Source organism: Mesocricetus auratus, unplaced genomic scaffold (genome assembly GCF_017639785.1).
Source record: "Mesocricetus auratus isolate SY011 unplaced genomic scaffold, BCM_Maur_2.0 Super-Scaffold_100003, whole genome shotgun sequence".
Classification (NCBI taxonomy): Eukaryota; Metazoa; Chordata; class Mammalia; order Rodentia; family Cricetidae; genus Mesocricetus; species Mesocricetus auratus.
The window spans coordinates 30,941,015-30,955,869 of NW_024429188.1; positions in this window are offsets into that span (position 1 = coordinate 30,941,015).

The window sequence follows — 14,855 nt, forward strand, 5'->3', positions numbered from 1 at the left end:
AATAAAGTAACCCCAAAAGACTGGGCCCAATTAGCCTCCGCAGTGCTCGAAAATTCTTGTCAAATTCAATGGAGAGCTTTATGGAAGCAAGAAGCAAACGCTATAGAGATTCAGGAATTAAAGAACAGTTATGAGGTACCCCAAGACAAGATTCTTGGGGAGGGTCGTTACGCTGACACGCAGGTTCAATCTGCATATGATGAGCACATGTTGTCTTTGTGCCGTACAGCTGCTTTAAATGCCTTGGATACTGTTTGTGAAACAGGAGAGATAATGCAACCCTATACCAAGGTATTACAGGGCCTAAGGGAAAGGTTCACTGAATTTTTAGAGAGATTATCCAGAGCAGTAGTAGTAAAGGTAGCGAATCCAGAATCCAGGCGTCTCCTTATAGAATCTTTGGCGTATGAGAACGTGAATCCTCAATGCAGGCAGGTAATTTGGCCATTAAAAATAAGATCAGTGCCATTGGAGGAATGGGTCCTACATACAGCAAACCTGGAATGTAAAACTCAGGATACAGGAGCTTGGGTAGGTGAAGCTATTTCTACAGGCTTGAGGAGGCAACGGGATGCCAAATACCCTACCTGTGATGATATAGAGGCCTGGGTATGGAAGGCAATCTCCAAGAATTTTAATAGGCATAAAGATGCAACATGCTTTAACTGTGGTAGAATAGGACATCTTAGTAGGAACTGTAGACAACGCATTCCTAGAAATAATGCTTTTACCAGGAATGCGTCAAACAGAAGGCCTCAGCCTCCTGGTCTCTGCAGGAGGTGTGGGAAGGGTCGGCATTGGACTGATGAATGCTGGTCCAGAATAGATAGACAAGGTAGATATTTAAAGCCGGGAAACGGGGATCAGGGGCTCAATCAAGCCCCAAAAAGAAAGATTATCCGGTCATTCCCAGTGACAGTGGAGGACAGCCTCTCCCAGGACAATTAGAAGATCCACTGCCCATTGTAAATAATATGGCACTGGATAATACATTAGCTCCAGAGGATGAATCAATTACATCAGGAGGAGATACAAAACATATATTTTGGCAAACTTCTATACAATATCATAGACCCAAGCTACCAGTTAAGGTAAATAATAGGGTGATTAACGGCATTTTGGACACAGGAAGTGACGTCACTATCATTAATCTGAAGTCCTGGCCCCCCAATTGGATTTTAAAAGAGGTTAATGTTCAATGCTTAGGGATTGGAACCCTATCTTAGGTTAAACACAGTGTCAGATGGATTGACTTTATTGGGCCAGAAGGACAGAGAGGAAGGTTAAAGCCATATGTTGCAGATATTGCTATAAACCTCTGGGGTCGTGATCTACTCCAGCAATGGAATACGCAGATTAAAATTCCTCCTGTATCAGCTAGGAATTATAGACAAGCTCTTAGTGGTAGTAAGAATATAGTAAGACAGTACAGAAAACAGATGCCAAATGTACAGGCTGTACAGAAGCAAGATGCTAGTGCCAAACCTACAGAGCAACCAAAAGCTCTACCATTAAAATGGCTGACAGATGAACCCGTCTGGGTGGGTCAATGGCCTATGACATCTGAGAAGTTAGAGGCTTTGGAGATGTTAGTTCAGGAATAGCTAGATGCTGGACATATTGAGGAATCAACTACTGCATGGAATTCACCTGTTTTTGTTGTCAAGAAGAAGTCTGGTAAGTGGAGAATGGTTACTGATCTTAGAGCCATCAACAAGGTAATTCAACGTATGGGGTCTCTACAACCTGGGATGCCGTTGAATTCTCTGATTCCTAAGGAATGGCCAATTATAGTTATAGACTTAAAAGATTGTTTCTTCACCATACCGTTACAAGAAAACGACAGAGAAAAGTTCGCCTTCACGGTACCTACCTATAATAATTCCTGTCCCGTACAGCGATTCCAGTGGAAGGTACTACCTCAAGGTATGTTAAACAGTCCAACTTTGTGTCAATATTTTGTGAATAAACCTCTAGAAATAATTCGTAAAAAATTTCCACATTCTTTAATATATCATTATATGGATGACATATTATTGTCTGATTCAAATAAGGATACCTTGGAGAAGATGTTTGAAGCAGTAAAGGAAATTTTGCCTCGCTGGGGATTACAAATTCCCCAGAAAAAATACAAAGAGGAGATTCTATTAACTATTTAGGTTATAAAATAGATGCTCAGAAAATTAGACCACAGAAAGTACAGATCAGAAGAGATCGTTACCGGACTCTTAATGATCTTCAAAAACTATTAGGAGAAATCTCTCAATTACAGACAATTATCGGTGTAGAAGGGCATGATTTAAAACACCTGAAAATGGCTTTAAAAGGAGATAAAGACCTAAACAGCCCACGAGTACTATCAGCTGCGGCTGAAAAAGAATTAGAATGGGTAGAAAAGAGAATATTCGAAGCACATGTGGACTGTGTGGATCCAAATCTGGACTGTATTCTGGTTATTTTACCTTCTAGAGAATACCCCTCAGGAATATTAATGCAGAGGGAAGACATCATTCTAGAATGGGTATTTCTGCCACATAAACAGAATAAAAAATTCAAAACATATATAGAAAAGGTCTCCGATTTGATATTAAAAGGTAAGTTAAGGCTTCCACAACTGACTGGGAAAGACCCAGATGAAATTATTGTACCTTTAATGAATGAGGAAATTTCCTCCTTATGGAAGGATAATGAGTATTGGCAAATAGCTTGCAGTGACTTTTTGGGAAGTATTAGTAATATCTATCCCAAAACAGAGTGAATCAAATTCATAAAGAAAACACTTTGGATTCTTCCATGTATCGTGAGGCAAACACCTATTTCTGGAGTTCTTACCTTCTACAAAGATGCAAACAAATCAGGTAAGGCAGGGTATAAATTAGGAAATATAAGTAAAGTTGTTCAAAGCCCTTACAACTCCGTACAAAAGGCAGAGTTATATGCCATTCTCATGGTACTTAAATACTTTACAGAGCCTCTCAATATAGTCACGGATTCTCAGTATGCAGAAAGAGTTGTCTTGCACATTGAGACTGCAGAATTTGTTCCTGATAATACAGAATTAACCTCATTGTTTTTACAATTGCAGGAAATCATCAGAAACAGGACTCATCCTATATATATAACACACATCAGATCCCATTCAGGTCTGCCAGGTCCTCTGGCACAAGGCAATGATGAAATTGATCATTTATTAGTAGGTAATGTGTTGGAAGCTTCAGAATTTCATAAGAAACACCATGTTAACAGCAAAGGTTTAAAGAAGGATTTTTCTATCACCTGGCAACAAGCCAAAGAAATAGTAAGAAATTGTCCCAGTTGCTCATTCTACAATCAAACTCCATTACCAGCAGGTTGTAATCCTAAAGGTATTCACAGAAATGAACTTTTGCAAATGGATGTATTTCACTTCCCAGAATTTGGCAGTTTGAAATATGTACACCATACCATAGACACGTTATCAGGCTTCCAATGGGCTACTGCCCTCAGCTCTGAAAAAGCTGATTCTGTTATTACACACCTCTTAGATGTGATGGCTGTTATGGGTATACCTAAAACAATAAAAACTGACAATGCTCCAGAATATGTCTCCAGTAAATTAGAACAATTCTTCAAATATTATAATATAAAACATCTAACTGGTATACCTTACAATCCCACAGGAGAAGCAGTAATTGAACGATCTAACTGAACCTTAAAATAGATGCTTCATTAACAGCCAGGGAAAACAAAGACACCTAAACATAGATTACATAATGCTTTACTAACGTTGAATTTTCTTAATGCTGATGAAAAAGGACAAACTGCAGCAGAAAGACACTGGACTACAGAGAAGACTTCTGAACTGAACCACTGGTGTATTTTAAGGCTGTTATGACCTCAGTCTGGAAACCAGGATAAGTGTTAAGTTGGGGAAGGGGTTATGCTTTTGTTTCCACAGGAGAAGAAAAGGTTTGGGTTCCATTAAAATTAATTAAAATTCGATCAGAACAGAAAACATCTCAGGAGGAGGAAGATAACAGCCCATCTACAAATTCCACCATGGGTAAAGTGACCTCCTAAAAGGAAAGAGAAGTGTTTTGTTTTTTGTCTTCACAGGTAAACTCAGCAAAGAATACTGGACATATGAATTCCTGAAGAAAAATGAATAGCTACCCTGAGGACCATCAAAAAAACAATAACTCACTGTGTGGTATCAAAGTCTAAATCTCTCTATATTGTTTTTTCATAGTACCCTTTTATCTTTATTTCTTCACATACCTCAGTCCCCATTCATTTAACTGAAGCTGGCTTTGGAGTTGGATTGGCTCTCCTACTCTAAACTCAAGCATATTATTTAAATACAATTCAGAATTTCTGTATTATATCAAAGAGCCATTGATATAAAACAGAAGAAAATAAAATTAGGGACTGTTATCTGTGGATTTCTTTTTCTGTAAAGTCTAATTTCCTTCAGGTTTACCATCTTCCCTATTGTCACCTCTTCCAGGATGCATACATATAAAAGTTAAAATGTTTCTTTTTTAACATTAATGTTTGAGTTTTCCAGAGAACAAGGGATTTCCTGACCGCAATCTTCAACTGCTTCAGAAAGAGAATGAGGATCCACTTCCTTGACTTCACCTGATTCGACTGGAGGCATCTGAACTGCCCCACATCATTGACTCCACCTGACAAGCACTATCCTGAAACTGGCTTGAAACTACATCACTCTACACAACTCTGGACCAAGAAACTGAAACAGCACATCTTCTACAATCTGGCCAGAGCTTCAAGATGAGAGCTTCAATCAACACTAGAACCCCAGTCAGGAACTTCAATCAAGCATCTCCTGCCATACAGAGACTGTCTGATCTACTGAGCTTTTGTTATACTAACATTTTTCTTCTCACAGGTCCCCATGAGATTATCATTGTCCCATCTCAGCAGGAAGTAGTTTTGAGAATTCCATGCCCCCTCTCCCTACTATTGATATTATAAGATAGTTTACACCTGTTAGTGTTAGTTTTCAATTATTTTAGAGTTGGGATTGGAAGGAGGTGTTCAGATTTGGGTGTTTCTTTCAGATAAGTTTAGGTTTAGATGGAACAGATGTTTGATACATTTTGTTCATGGACACACGTTTGTTGTCCTTTTTTGACTAAAAGGGGAATTGTAGGAGGAAGTCTGTATGCCGCCATTAACCATGTGACTTACTAGAGGCCCATACAGATGAGGTAATAAAAGGGCAGTTTACCACACAGCTAACCACACCCACTTTAGGCATGACTAAAGACGTATACGGCCGAACATAAAGACGTATACGTACGTAGGTGTTGAACTAAGTCACTAGCCAGGCCCACTTTTGGGCATGGCTAGGGGGCATTATGGGGGAAGGCATAAAAGACAGCATACAGGAAGTCTCGGTCTCTTTTCCTGGAGTTCGGCTTCCCGTTCGGCAGCAGAAAACTACTTGGCTCATCTGGGTTATTTGTTTGGTATCTTGTGAGTAATTTCTACAATAAATACTTAGTTTTACTTTCAGTATGTGTCACTTATTGTTACAGCGTCATTTGGAGCTACATATATGCATATATATATATATATGAAAAACCATATTGATAGACATGGATGTTTCTTTTTTGTAATTTTAATAGGCTTGCATTTCAAATACAAACATATTGAAATTATATTTTTTTTGCTAGAGTGTTCAATTCTTCAGTGTCTCTTTCCTAATACCAGTCACACAGTATATATTTTTCACCTGGATTTGAGAGAGATTCTTGGTCTTTACCACCACTACAGTTCAACATCTAAATTAACCCTCTTCAAATCTTCTGACTTCTCATGAAATTAATCAAATTTAATTTCACACAGAGAAACTCTATACTTATTTTTCTTTTACATAATATTAATACTAGATTTAATCCAGAGAGTTCTCCCTAACCAAAGAAAAAATTGTTAAATATTGTAATGTTATCACAAAAATAGTATCCCACCAAAACATCTGTTGAACCATCTCTTTGCAATTGTCTTTCCAGTGAAGTCTGTTATTCTACTGTCTGTGATTTCTATATGTTATACATAACACCCTTGTAAAATTCTACTTTTACTTTACAGGTATTTGGCTTTAAGTGCCTATAAGCAAAATTTTGGAAGTTCATGAAGTTTCATTTTGTATGGTGTCATGTACATGTGTGTCTAATCTGTTGTGATCACGTGTTTCTTCTTTGTTTCTTGTTGGAAAGAATGTAGCTCTCCTTTTTTCTTTCCCTTTTTTCTTCCTTCATTTCCTTCCTTCCATCCATCCTTCCTTTGTTTTTTGAGACAGAAAGAAGAAATTAGGATATTACCGCCCTCTAGCTTAGCTCTTAAGACAACTCTTGGTCAATGACTACCAGAATTTAATTATGTAATCACCATTTTCTTTCCTCCAGTGAAATTATAGGAAACAATTCAGTGATTCAGTTATTCTCCAGAACTTCCCAGTACTGTCAGGCTCTGTCTACTGTGAAGTGAGACTTACTTGAAATCATATATTTATTAATGTTCTTTCTTTCCCCATTCTGTCATCATTACTTCCTTTTTCAGGTTACTCTATGAAGCTTTTTATGGGATAGTCTCCAATGCAGTAATTTCTATTTCAGGATTAGAACTGAGGGTGTATGTACCTCATTTGAGTTTGGAAATTTTCAGATGTTTGAAGAATAAATGATTTCATTAATAGGAAATTAGTTATTGCTATTTCAAAGAGACATGTGTATTGATGCCAGATAGGAAGAAAAAAATATTATTTATTGTTTTTTGCACTTATAACATACACACTCATATCTTCAGTATTTAAATAATATAAGCCATTACAAAGACTATTTTGTTTGTATGTACCATATCTTAAATGTATCCTTCATACATACAATGTATTTTGTGTATACTTACGACAAATCATAATCATTTACATGTAACTTTTTTGGTTCTAGAGATTGAAATAGAACTTCATTGATGCTTAGACACATACTCTATCAGTGAGAAAGAGGGAACCAATGAAAGAGTCAGTAATGAAATCAAGATTAATTATGGCTTATTTAAATACTCCTCTTCCTTCTTCAGGAAAACAGCAAATGCTTGATGATGCTGGTGCAATGGGAAAACTGGGAGAATCCAGGGGCACAGTATTTGAAAGCTGAGGCATCTTTCAGGAAAATTCCACAGAGTTTTTATGGTCTAGGTCATGGAGGTACATCTCAAGACAGGAGTGGGTTCCAGCCACCAAGCTGGGTCACCTGATTAAGGACATGAAAATCAAGTACATGGAGAAGATCTATCTGTTCTCCCTATTTATTGAGTATTCTGTGATTATTGATTCCTTTTTGGGTGCATCCCTAAAAGGTGATGCTCTGAAGATTTTGCCTGTGCAGAATCAGGCTCAGGCTGGCCAGCAGACAAGGTTCAATGCATTTGTCATTATTGGGAACTGAAATTGTCATGTTGGTCTTGGTGTTAGGTGCTTCAAGGAGCGATCCACTGCCATTCATTGTGTCATAATCTTGACCAAGTTTTCTATTGTCTCTGTGCAGAGATGCTACTGGGGAAATGAGAATGACACTCTCTAGCCTATCCCCGGCAAAGTGACTGGCAACTGTGACTCTATGTTGGTGTGTCTCATCCCTGGCCCCAGAGGCATTGACATTGTGTCTACACCTGTCCCCAAGAAGCTACTGATGATGTCTTGTTGTGATTACTTCTATACATCAGGCAGATGCTACACTACTGGCATGGACTACTTTGCAAAGGTCATCATTGATGCCATCTCTAAGACCTACAACTTTGGGAAAGAGTTCACCTAGTAACCTTATCAAGAATTCACTGACTATCTTGTGAAATCTCATAACAGAGTCTCTGTTCAGAAGACCCAGGCTCCAGCGGTAGCCAACAAGTAAGGACTTTTATAGAAGAAAAATTAAGTGAATTAAGTGTTTTAAAAAAAATCCTTTTCACTGAAACAATGAAAGTTTTTGCAAAATTTCAATAGGATGTTGACAAATTGTCTCTTATTTGCTGGTGTAAAAAATAATGACTAATCTAGAAATGAACTTCTGTTGGAAACCCAAATTTGTCGGCTGAGAATTTTTGGCTCAATAATTATAGAATATAAATCATTTCCTTATACTTCTTAAGATATTCTATTTAGACACTGTTCATTTGTATTTATGCATATAGTCAATTAGTCATATTAAAACATGTACTTGGATTCCATAATTATTTTTGGATGCTGAATTATTTGCTTGTGACTACTTACTGAGTAAATCACATGTATTGACCAACTATATTTTAATTTAAATTTACCGTGAAATTGAATGTAGTATAAATTGATGATGGCAAAGTTCACTGAAGTACTGAAAATACATTGCAATATTATCAATGTTTAGATTTCTCCATTATTAGTTTTTATAATTTTATTTGCTCTGAGTCAAAGTGAGATTTGCTATGCTTTTCAAGAAACCATAGTGAGATTTAGTCTTCACTGTTTGCATATTTTTGTTAAAAATTTAATATAATTGCTAATTTTTAGTAGAACTAAATAAAAATATAATTGCAAATTTCCAGAGGATGTCTCAAGCTCCATCTTTCAAGAATATGAATAAAATCTTAAAAAGTATTGAAAGTGAGTGCCACTCATGTTTATTGCATTCAATATTCATTTGAATAAATAAAATATCATGAAAATAATTCTTCAAAGAAGATGTTTTATGCTAAATACAAATAGTATTTAAATGTTAATAGTATTCTGAACTAACTATAATATTTTAATGTTTCACATTAAACATTGTAGGCAGAAAAGCAATAGAAAAGTGAAGAAAATAAAATATAATTTAATAATATAGTGCATTTTATAATAGAAGTCTCTTTTTTACATATTATAAATAAAAATAACAATGATAACATAATTAAAAATTCCTAAAATATTATCTCATGATCCAAAAGTCTTTTTAAACTCCATACTTTTCAAAATTTGTGCTTCATTCTTCTTTTTTACTATTTAGCAATTTTTGGTCTGAATGCTATTTACTTTTTCCTACATTCATCACAAATTGATAATTCATAGCTGAGTTCACCATAAATAACCCAGAATAATTAACACACATTGTTACTAACATTCTGATAAGGCACACTATGACAGATTTTTTCTTTATTTTAAATAAATGTTTACTTAAATTAAAAACAATTTAATTTTCATACCAATCCCAGTTACCTCTCCCTCCAGTGCCCCCTAGCAATCCCCATCCCGTCCCCAATCCACTCCTCAGTGAGGGTGAAGCCTCCTATGAGGGATTATCAATGTCTGACACATCATTTGGGGCAGGACTTATGCCATCCTTCGTGTATCTTGACTGAGAGAGAATGCTTCTATGGGGAATGGGCTCCCAAAGTCCATTCATATACTAGTGATAAATACTGGTTCCACTGTCAGAGGCCCCACAGTCTTCCCATGGCTCTTATCTGACACACACATTCAGGTGACCTAGTTCGGTCCTATACTGGCTCCCCAGCTGTCAGACTGGAACTTCCATCTGCTCTGGTCAGCTGTTTCTGTTGGTTTCCCCAGCAAGGTCTTGGCCCCTTTGATCATCAGTTTTCCCTCTCTACAATTAGAATCCAGGAGTTCCACTCAATGCTTGGCTATTGATCTCTGCTTCTGCTTCAATCAGGTATTGGATGAAGGCTCTAGGATGGCATTTAAAGTAGTCATCATTCTCTTTATAGAGGGAGGGCATTTAAGGTAGCCTCTGCACTATTGCCTAGATTCTTATGTGGGGTCATCTTTGTGACTCTCTGGACATTTACCTAGTGCCAGATTTCTCTTTAAACCTATAATGACTCCCTCTATTAAGGTATATCTTTTCTTGCTTTCCTTCTCTCCTCTTCCCTTGTCTTGATCTTTCTGATCACTTATGCTCTCCTACCCTCCTCTTTCTTCCTGCTCTTTCTCCCCTCCCCCATGCTCTCAATCTGCTCAGGAGATCCTGTCACATTCCCCTTCTTCAGGGACCAGGTATGTTTCTCTTAGGGCCTTCCTTGTTTCCCAGACTCTCTGGATGTGGGATTATAGGATGGCAATCCCCTGTTCTATGTCTAAAATCCATGTATTAGTGATTACATACCATGTTTGTCTTTTTGTGACTGGGTTACCTCACTCAGGATGGTTTCTTCTAGTGCCATCCTTTTGCCTGTGAACTTAAAGGTTCCATTGCTTTTTTTCTGGCTGAATACCACTCCATTGTGTAAATGTACCACATTTTCTCTATCTATTCTTCAGTTTTACGGACATCTAGGTTGCTTCCAGGTTCTTGCTATTACAAATAATGCTGCTGTGAACATAGTTGAACAGATGTCCCTGTGGTATGAATGTGCCTCCTATCGGTATATGCCTAAGAGTGGAATTGCTGGATCTTGAGGTAGACTGATTCTCATTTTCCTGAGAAACCACCATACTGATTTCCAATATGGCTGTATAAGTTTGCACTCCAACCAGAAATGGAGGACTGTTGCCCTTTTTCCATGTCCTTCCTAGCATACACTGTCATTTGTGTTTTTTTAATTTAGCCATTCTGACAGAAGCAAGATGGCATTTCCAAATTATTTTGATTTGCATTTCCATGATGGCTAAGGATATTGAACATTTTCTAATGTGCCTTTCAGCCATTTGAGATTTCTCTATTGAGCATTGTCTATTTAGTTCTGTACCCTGTTTTTTAATTCGATTATTTGGTGTTATGGTAGCTAGCTTCTTGAGTTCTTATGTATTTTGGAAATCAGTCCTATATCTGATGTGGGGTTCGTAAGATCTTTTTCCTTTCTATGGGCTGCCTTTTTGCCTTGTTGACTATGTCCTCTGCCTTACAGAACCTTCTCAGTTTCTGGAGGTCCCATTTATTAATTGTCAATATCAATATATGTGCTACTGGTGTTATGTTCAGGAAGTGGTCTGCTCCATCAATTCATTCAAGGGTACTTCCTACTTTCTCTTTTAAGAGACTTAGTCTGACTAGAATTATTTTGAGGTTGTTGATCCATTTGGACTTAAATTTTGTTTATGGTGATTGACATGGATCTATCTGCAAATGTTCTACATATCAGTATTCAGATATGACAGCCACATTTGTTGAAGATGTTTTCTTTTAGCAATTTTATAATTTCGGTTTCTTTTTCAATAATCAGGTGTTCATAGGTGTGTGAATTTATATCAGTGTTTTCAATACGATTCCATTTTCTACCTGTCTGGCTTTGGCCAATTTTATTCTGTTTTCATTGCTATAGTTCTATACTAGAACTTGAAGTCAGGAATGGTGATGCCTCAGGAGGTTCCTTTATTGGACAGGGTTGTTTTGACTATTCTCAGTTTTTCTTTTAGTGTATCTGTTCTATTGGTCCTTACACCAAAAGAAGCACAGTCTCATTGATCTTAGGCTTTGTTTTACTGGTACTTAGCCATATAATATTTGTTCTTAACAAACCTTTTATTAAATATCATATAAAAATCACCCTATGAAAACATGCCCTAATGGATAAAATATAACCTGTTTTGCCATTTAAGATTGCATATACTTTTAGTCCCAGCTCTCAGGAGGCAGAGGCAAGGGGAATTTTGTGAGTTCAAGGCCAGAGAAGCATGGTGTACTTACTGAGTTCCTGTACAGTCAGAGCTACAAAGAGATACCCTATCATAATAAATACTTCAAAATCTGATGGAGACTCACACATTGAAGTATCAATTTGTATTGTAGCAATAATTAGATACAGTGTCTAGAGAGGTGATTGAGTAAAGGTGACACTAGCCTCATCTATGGATTAACTGATGATTATAGCTGAGCTTATAACCCAGGACTAGAGAATCAGAATTAAGATGATTCCTAGTGCTGTAAGTTTTGATAGTCTGCCAGTATAGGTGAATTTTAGGTTTAATGAGAGATACTAACTAAATATATATGGTGTAAAATGGTTGATATAGACATGATGTAAAGTGGTTGATATAGACACTATTCCCCATATTAACATCTGAACACACATAAAGACATACATGCATACACAAACACTGCTTATACCAGTACTTCATTTGTCTTGAAAATTCTAGTGCTATGTCTTATTTTTCACGTTAAAACCATTTTATGATTCATAAAAATTATATAGGGCAGCGGAAGTAGACAAAATCATGACCATATTCTACATAAAACTGAGAGCTATTAGGAAATTAATTTTGGAATATTGTGAATGTGATCCACATATGAAAATAACTGGTTTTGGAATCAAACATATGTTTTCTTTTAAGAAATTGAATACACAGATTTAATAATTACCTTTGGAATAACTTCAGTTGTACTTAATTTTATTTTACTTCTTGCTGGATTAATTTATGCAAAAAGGTGTACCCTTCATGTTAATTTACATAACTGATTGGCAAGAAATATAAATTCCTGCCTCCTTGATTTATTTCTTCAATATTTCACTCTAAAAAGAAAAAGTAAGTCCAAAAGGATATCAAAATACAGTAAATAATACAAATCAATATATTAATTTTTCAATAATATACATCATTACCAATATGTCTTTACGTTAGAATTGTAGTATTTTGCTTTTATTATTCTATGTGAAAATTTTGTTAACAGGTGGTAAGATTGGTGATTTCATACTAGGAGAAATTCATTTTGTTTTTGGACTACTACTAATGTTAATAATAAGCATATCTACCTCCAATGTTATTGCATTATGCCTAAAAAATCTTGAATTTTATGTGATTTCCTTATATAACTAAATGTATAATCTATTAGATGGAAGAATATGTTACTGTAAAATTGCATCTTTATGCTAGAAAACTATAAGTCGTTAATATATTAGACTTCCAAATGATCACTATATACTAATTTTTGTTACCTCATGATAAGCATAGAAAGGATTGCTAATGCAGTTCTAACAAGATATGCAAAGAAATTGGAGATATCATAAAAAGAGACTTTCCAAATAAGAGCCAGAGACAGAAAATGATTGGGAGCTTTCATGTTTTCATGTATTGGTTTCAACATCATGTTCAGAAATGCTGGATTTATCCTATCAATCATTTGAGGACAAAGCTAGAACACAAAGAAGAAGATGGGAGGAGTCAAAAGAAATCTACTTAAATGTTATACTGCCTATCCTTTTGCAAACTCACTTTACATTCTGAAATGTATTTACATTAGTACCTAGAGAAAAATTACAATTAATGTTTTACCCCATCCAAAATATCCAAAGAATTTGGTTCATTTTCAGTTGACTTTTACTGTTACTCTTTTAGAATTTCATACAATTATTTCCTATGTACTCATCCAAGATTCACTGCCTGTCCCCTAATCACTCACTGCTGTATCCTATTATGCTTTTGGTTTTTCCACAAATCCAATTTGTTTTATCCATAAATTATTGGATATGCACCCTTCCACTGAAGTATGGCCAGCTTACAAGTGGGAAGAGTCTTAGAGAAAACTGTCCCTTCCTCTCCTAATTGTTATCAATTGTGAATAGAGACTCAATTAGGGATGTAATTTACTGCCTAACTCATCTCTCTCTCCATGTTGCGATTTAGCATGGTTTGAGCTTATGTGTGGCTTGGGCATATTGTCATATCCACTATAAGTTCATATGTGTCACTCTCCTGTGTAATCCAGGGAGCATTGTTTCCTTCTAATCATCAACAATGAAAGGCTTGAAGGGATTAACAGAACAGAAAAGGTGGGTCATCAGAAGGCAAGGTAGTAGAGGTAGTACAGAGAAAGCTATAAAACACTAAAGACCTTATAAAAAATAAATATGAAAACTTAATACTACAGAAAATTCTTAAAATATATACATTTATACATGTAAAATATTTTAAATGGAGTTACCCCACAAGAGGATACCATTCCCCTATTAGACACTACAAGCCAATAAAAGACAGTGCCAAGAATGGGTTAACTCTTTTAGAGTGACAAGTAGGGTCTCAGAGACCCTCCAAATATCAGCATCACTCTGAGATAGCTATTGCATTCTCTCTGAGATACTCTCCAGAATTTGATGATAAAAGTGTAGTGCTGAAGATAATACTTACTTCATAGGACATGGAAAAGCCAAGGTGATACTGACCTGGGAACTTCATTTCCATTAGTTATCTTCATACTGTTAGAAGATTCTATGCTTTTTTCTTCCATTTCTTGCATTTTTGGTTTGTTTTTTCATCCATTTCTTTGAGGGATTTTCCTATATCCTCTTTTAGGGCCTCTATCATTCTCATGAAGTTGTTTTTAAGGTCATTCACTTCTGCTTCATTTGCATTGGAATGTTGGAGTCTTGCTCGTGTGGAGTCTCTAGAATCTGGTGGTGTCATATTTTTTATTCTGTTGCTGAGTATGTTTTTGTATTGTCTCTTTCCCATCTCTTCTTCTAGTTGGTGCAGAAGGAGCCTCTTACTGGTCTGGTGGTTAGGGGACCAGAGTTCCCTTTCAGTGGGTGCTAGCAAGTCCAATATTCTAGTAGTTCTTCTATTCCTTGTCCTAGTTCTGGCCGCGTGGGTGGATAAGAAGACCAGGAATTTGGGGTGCTTATCCTCCTACCTGGTCCCCTGGTCCCTTTGGTGGAAGAGAAGACTTGGGATATGGGGTACGTGGCTCCCACCATGATGGGAAGGTCTGTGGCAGTTCCTAGGCAATTCCCAGGCACTGGAATGCAGGCTAGGATGCAGGGCCTGTTTTGCCTGGTCCCATCGAACCAGCTGGTCCCTTGGTCTCATTGGTGGAAGAGAAGACCTGGTATCTGGGGTGCTTGGCTCCTGCCAGGATGGGAAGCTCTGTGGCCATCCCCAGTCACTGGAAGGC